The sequence below is a fragment of the Sapajus apella genome, unplaced genomic scaffold (assembly GCF_009761245.1).
Source record: "Sapajus apella isolate SASKATOON/1434 unplaced genomic scaffold, GSC_monkey_1.0 scaffold6, whole genome shotgun sequence".
Taxonomy (NCBI): Eukaryota; Metazoa; Chordata; class Mammalia; order Primates; family Cebidae; genus Sapajus; species Sapajus apella.
This window is the reverse complement of record NW_022436946.1, coordinates 75,044,031-75,050,682: the sequence shown is the minus strand read 5'-3', so window position 1 is coordinate 75,050,682 and position 6,652 is coordinate 75,044,031.

The window sequence follows — 6,652 nt, the reverse complement described above, 5'->3', positions numbered from 1 at the left end:
GCAGAGTCAAAAACCTAGAATGGTTTGCTTCAAAGACTGGATGCTGCCTAATGACCTCAAAGACCAGTGACATCTGGACTTTGAGTAAGCAAGGAAGATTTTGGAATGAGCACACAACTTCAAGAAAGCCAAGACATGATTACCTCTAGTTTCTGCTGCTCCTAGAGGCAGAATCATCTGAGAACTGATTGAAGAGTGTCTGTATATCCCAGAGACTAGTGCACTCTAGGATAAAAGGAGTCATTCAGCCCTTACTCTTGGTTGGATGCAGGGCTCTAGTGTAGTTTGAATAAAATGTCACAGAATAAATTTCTAAGACCTTTAGGTTGAGTGAGTGTTAGAGTTTGTCTAATAGTAACTTTCTCATCAGTATCTATTTAGCTGTTCTGCATAGGCCTTTGAGATATGGAAATAAGTAAGATAAATACTCCCCACAAACTCCCAAACAATTAGAATGTTGAGAGAAGAATGAATTAGGAACTCTACTGTACTGAAGAAGGAATTGGTTGGACAGAAAAGAGCTGACTGCCTGAAATCAGGCGTTAAAGACCAGCCTGGCAAACATGGTAAAACCTCATCTTTACAAAAATACAAAAATTAGCCAGACGTGATGACAGGTACCTGTAATCCCAGCTACTTGGGAAGCTGAGGCAGGAGAATTGCTAGAACCCAGGAGGTGAAGGTTGCAGTTAGCCAAGATCGTACCATTGCACTCTAACCTGGGTGACTGAGCAAGACTCTCTCTCAAAAAAAAAAAAAAAAAAAAAAAAAAGAGGTGACTGGTCACTGTAAGCTGGATTTGGGGAAGGTGGGAATGGAGACTAAGGGCTCTTGCTAAGAGGAATTTGAGTAAACCTTTTTCAGGTTCTCATGTCTTTAGCACTTAAATCTTGGACTTAATAAATAGACTGGCAGTGGTGGCATCAACACTACTAAAAGGCAGGGTTACCCTCTTAGAGTACACTTGGAAAATCGGTCTGAAATGAAAGAAACTTTGTTGGTGAGTGGAAGTGGAAGTTTTGGTTGGGTGCAGTGGCTAATATTTTGGGAGGCAAAGGTGAGACGATTGCTTGAGACCAAGAGTTTGAGACCAGCCTGGGCAACATGGGTCTAAAGTGCAGTGCAGTGGCATTCTAACACCCACCCAACCTAAGGGCTTTAGTATCCATAGAAAAAGCATTGCCAAAATTATGCCATATGTTAAGATCAAGGCTTATCTTTGGGTGTTGAGTGCAACCGTCATTATAAGAAGCAAAATAAACTTAGAAGCAAAGGAGTAGATGAGGATCTGTCTTGGGAGAAAATCCAAAAATCAGTTGTGATCAGGGTATAGTACCTTTTGGCCTGACATATAACAAACTCTGCAAAATGTTAAAACCTTTAATGAAAACAAGTGAGATGCTGGACCTTAGTGTCACTCATAATCATGAAATAGTCAACATTTATTGAGCTTTTACTACATACCATAGGTATTCTTCTAAGCTTTTTACTTTCATTAGCTCAATAGTCCTTGCCTTATCATATAATAGGCACTACTGAATGGATATTTGTGTCATTTACTGAGGGAGCAGCTATCAAGAGCCCAGCCAATAAGCTGAGAAATCTGAGTTGATTTTAAAGTCCCCCTGTGTTTCAGCAAGGGTGCCAAGACCATTCAATGGAGGAGGGACAGTCTTTTCAAAAAATGGTACTTGGAAAGCTGCATATCCATATACAAAAAATGTTGTTAGACTCCTTACCTTATACCATACACAGAACTTAAAGTGGATCAAAGACCTAAATGTAAAACTGTTAGAAGAAAACATAGGGCAAAACCTTCATGATGTTAAATTTGGCAGTGATTTCTCATATATGACTCCAAAAGCACAGGCAACAACAAGAAAAAAAAAGATGAATTGGATTTCATCAAAATTATAAACTTTTGTGCATCAAAGAACATGATAATGAATGAAATGACAACCCACAGAATGAGAAAAAATATTTGCAAATTATCCATCTGACAAGAGAATAATATACAGGATAACAAACAACCCAATTGAAACATAAAGTAGCCAAGCACAGTGGCACACACGTAGACTTCCTCCTATTCAAGAGGCTGAGGCAGGAGGATTGCTGAGTCCAGAATTTCGAGACCAGCCTGGGCAACATAGCAAGATTCTATCTCAAACAATAAATAAAGAATAAGCAAAGGACTTGAATAGATGTTTCTCCAAAGATGATATACAAATGGCCAATAAGAACATGAAAAGATGTTCAACATCACTAGTCAATAGGGAAATGCAGATCAAAACCACAGTGATATACCACTTCATATCCATAGTATGGCTACTATGGAAAAATGGAGCCCAGCACAGTGGCTCATCCCTGTAATCCCAACACTCTGGGAGGCTGTGGCAGGCAAATCACCTAAGTTCAGGAGTTTGAGACCAGCCTGGCCAACATGGCAAAACCCTGTCTCTACTAAAAAATGCAAAAATTAGCTGGGCATGGTGGCAGGTGCCTATAGTCCAAGCTACTCAGGAAGCTAAGGCCCAAGAATTGCTTGAACCTGGGAGACGGAGGTTGCAGTGAGCCGAGATCATGCCACTGCACTCCAGCCTGGGTGGCAGAGCAAGACTCAATCTCAAAAAAAAAAAAAAAAAAAAAAAAGAAAAGAAAAAATGGAAAAGAGAAAGTGTTAGCAAATATATTTAAGAAATTGGAACCCTTGTTCATTACTGTTAGGAATATAAAATAGTGCAGCCACTGTGGAAGACAGTTTGATGTGTCTTCAGAAAGTTAGAGGATTGCCATACGACCCAGCAATTCCATTTTTAAGTATATATTCAAAGTAATTGAAAGCAGAGACTGAAATAAGTACAGATACTTGGATGCCAGCATTTATAATAGCGTCATTCACAGTGGCCACAAGGTGGAACCAACCCAAGAATCCATGAGCGGAATAAAAAAAATGTAGTTTGTACATACAATGGAATATTATTCGGCTTAAAAAGGAATTAAAGGCCGGGCGCGGTGGCTCAAGCCTGTAATCCCAGCACTTTGGGAGGCCGAGGCGGGTGGATCACAAGGTCAAGAGATCGAGACCATCCTGGTCAAATGGTGAAACCCCGTCTCTACTAAAAATACAAAAAAAAAATCAGCTGGGCATGGTGGCACATGCCTGTAATCCCAGATACTCAGGAGGCTGAGGCAGGAGAATTGCCTGAACCCAGGAGGCGGAGGTTGCGGTGAGCCGAGATCGCGCCATTGCACTCCAGCCTGGGTAACAAGAGTGAAACTCCGTCTCCAAAAAAAAAAAAAGGAATTAAAATGTGACACATGCTACAACATAGATGAGCCTTGAAAACATTATGCCAAGTGAAATAGGCCAAACACAAGTGGACAGAAATTCGAAGATTCTACTTTTATGAGGTACTGAGAATAGGCAATTTCATAGAGACAGAAAGTAGAATAAAGACTACCAGGAGCTGAGAGTACCCTCTTAGAGTACACTTGGAAAATCAGTCTGAAATGAAAGAAACTTTGTTGGTGGAGTGGAAGTGGAAGTTTTGGTTGGGTGCAGTGGCTAATATTTTGGGAGGCAAAGGCAAAGGGGAGAATGGGATGTTGTTATTTAATGAGTACAGAGTTTCTGTTTAGGATGATGAAAAAGTGCTAGAAGTAGATAGTGATGATGGTTGTACAACATTGTGAATGCACTTTTTTATTTTTCAAAATGATCTTTTTATGTCTAAATGAATGTACTTAATGCCACTAAAATTACACTTAAGGATTAAAATAACAAATTTTATGTTATATATATTTTACCACACACACACAAATCCTTTTGCAGGTGGATATGTCTAAAAAGTCATCTTTGTTTTTAGTGTTCCAGCCAAAAATGGCAGACCTTACTTTGGAATCTATTTTGCCATTGGACAAAGTAAGAGAAGATTGTTGGACCTCTGATGAGGCTTCTGCCTGGAGTGGGAGTGAGCTGTTTGGAAGAGGATTGGAAGTCTCAAAAGCAGCAATTGGTCAAAGTTAGGCGAAACAGGCTGGTGAGCCGGACGCGGTGGCTCATGCCTATAATCCCAGTACTTTGGGAGGCCAAGGCTGGTGGATCACAAGGTCAGGAGATCGAGAGATTGAGACCATCCTAGACAACATGGTGAAACCCCGTCTCTACTAAAATATAAAAAATTAGCTGGGCATGGTGGTGCATGCCTGTAGTCCCAGCTACTCGGGAGGCTGAGACAGGAGAATCCCTTGAACCCAGGAGGTGGAAGTTGCAATGAGGCGAGATCACACCATTGCACGCCAGCCTGGCAACAAAGGCGAAACCTCAATTAAAAAAAAAAAAGGAAACTGCTCAGGAGTCATGTTGTTGCTCCTGGAAGTTGGTTGAGTCAGCATCTTCCTAGGTATCCTTACCATCTTGCTTTCACACTTTCTTCCTGATTTGGAGTCCAACACTTGTGGTATCATCAAAACTTAAAAGAGTGTTACAGCAACAGAAAATGGACTTAAGAAAAAAAAAAATTTTAAAGAGATGATCACCTTCTAAAAATTAACCCAGGACTAAAATGAAGGAGTCCTGCTGAGATTGGAAATTGGAAGGTTCTAAACCCCATTGTACCCATTGTATTAGTTTCCTATGGCTGCCATAACGACCACAAATTTGGTGGTTCAAAACAGCAGAAATTTATTCTCTCACGGTTCTAAAAGTCCAAAATCAGAGTGTTGGCAGGCTTGGTTTTTTCTGAAGGGTCTGAGAGAAAATCTTTTCCTTTCTTCTCTCCTAGTTGCTAGTGGCTGTAAGAGTCCTTAGCATTCCTTGACTTGCAGATACATCACTCTAATCTCTACCTCTGTCTTCGAATGACTTCCCCCTGCATCTCTATATATCTACTTTTTTGTGTCTTATAAGGACACCTGTCATTGGATATAGGCCCATCTGAAATCCAGGATAATTTCATATTGAGATCCTTAATTACATCTGCAGCCGGGTGTTCTTTTTTTTTTTTGAGACAGAGTCTCCCTCTGTCACCCATGCTGAAGTGCGGTGGCACTATCTCAGCTCACTGCAACCTCTGCATCATGGGTTCAAGCAATTCTCCCGCCTTAGCCTCCCAAGTAGCTGGAACTACAGGTGCACGCCACCATGCCTAGCTAATTTTTGTAATTTTAGTAGACATGGGGTTTCACCATGTTGGTCAGGCTGGCCTCGAACTCCTGATCTCTGGTGATCCAGATCCACCCACTTCAGCCTCCCAAAGTGCTGGGATTATTGGCGTGAGTCACAGTGCCTGGCTTTTTTTTTTTTTTTTTTAGATGGTGTCTTGCTCTGTCACCCAGGCTGGAGGGTAGTGGCATGATCTCAGCTCACTGCAACCTCTGCCTCCCAGGTTCAAGTAATTCCCCTGCCTCAGCCTCCCAAGTACCTGGGACTACAGGTGCATGCCACCACACCCGGCTAATTTTTTGTATTTTTAGTAGATACGGGTTTTCACCTTGTTAGCCAGAATGGTCTTGATCTACTGACATCGTGATCCACCTGCTTCAGCCTCCCGAAGTGCTGGGATTACAGGCATAAGCCACCACACCTGGCCTGTTCTCTTTTTCTTTATACATTCTGTCAATATTTTTTTTTTTTTTTTGAGACGGAGTTTTGCTCTTGTTACCCAGGCCGGAGTGCAATGGCGCGATCTCGGCTCACCGCAACCTCCGCCTCCTGGGTTCAGGCAATTCTCCTGCCTCAGCCTCCTGAGTAGCTGGGATTACAGGCCCGCGCCACCATGCCCAGCTAATGTTTTGTATTTTTAGTAGAGACGGGGTTTCACCATGTTGACCAGGATGGTCTCAATCTCTTGACCTCGTGATCCACCCGCCTCAGCCTCCCAGTGTTGGGATTACAGGCTTGAGCCACCGCGCCCGGCTATTCTGTCAATATTTTAATGGTTAATTAGTAAATGATAGCAGTGTTTTTCCAACTGCAGTTTGTCACCCATTAGAGGGTGGTGAAATTAGCTTAGTCACAATCAATATCCTTTATAAATGAAGCAAAATCTGTTAATTTCTTTTTAAAATATATAGACATGATGTAAAATGTATTTTTTATCATATATGATGCATTCATACCCAATAGCCATTAAGAATACTGAGGGGGGCTGGGCGTGGTTGCTCACGCCTGTAATCCCAGCACTTTGGGAGGCCAAGGCAGGTGGATCACAAGGTCAGGAGACCAAGACCATCCTGGCCAACATGGTGAAACCCTGTCTCTTTTTTATTTTTTTCTATTAAAAAATTTTTTTTAAATAAAAAGAATACTGAGGTTGATCAGTAGGTACTGACAGATGGGAATGTCCTTGGTACATATGGCTGTGGACTGAAAAATCAAGTCTTTATGGTGTTAATACCATTAAAAAAAAAAAAAAAAAAAAAAAAAAGGGTTGACCAGGCCAGTGTCTCACACCTATAATCCCAGCACTTTGGGAGGCTGAGGTGAGCAGATCACCTGAGGTCAGGAGTTTGAGACCAGCCTGACCAACATGGTAAAACCCTGCCTCTACTAAAAATACAAAAAGCTGGGCATGGTGGTGCATGCCTGTAATCCCAGCTACTTGGGAGGCTGAGGCAGGAGAACTGCTTGAACCCAAGAGGTGGAGGTTGC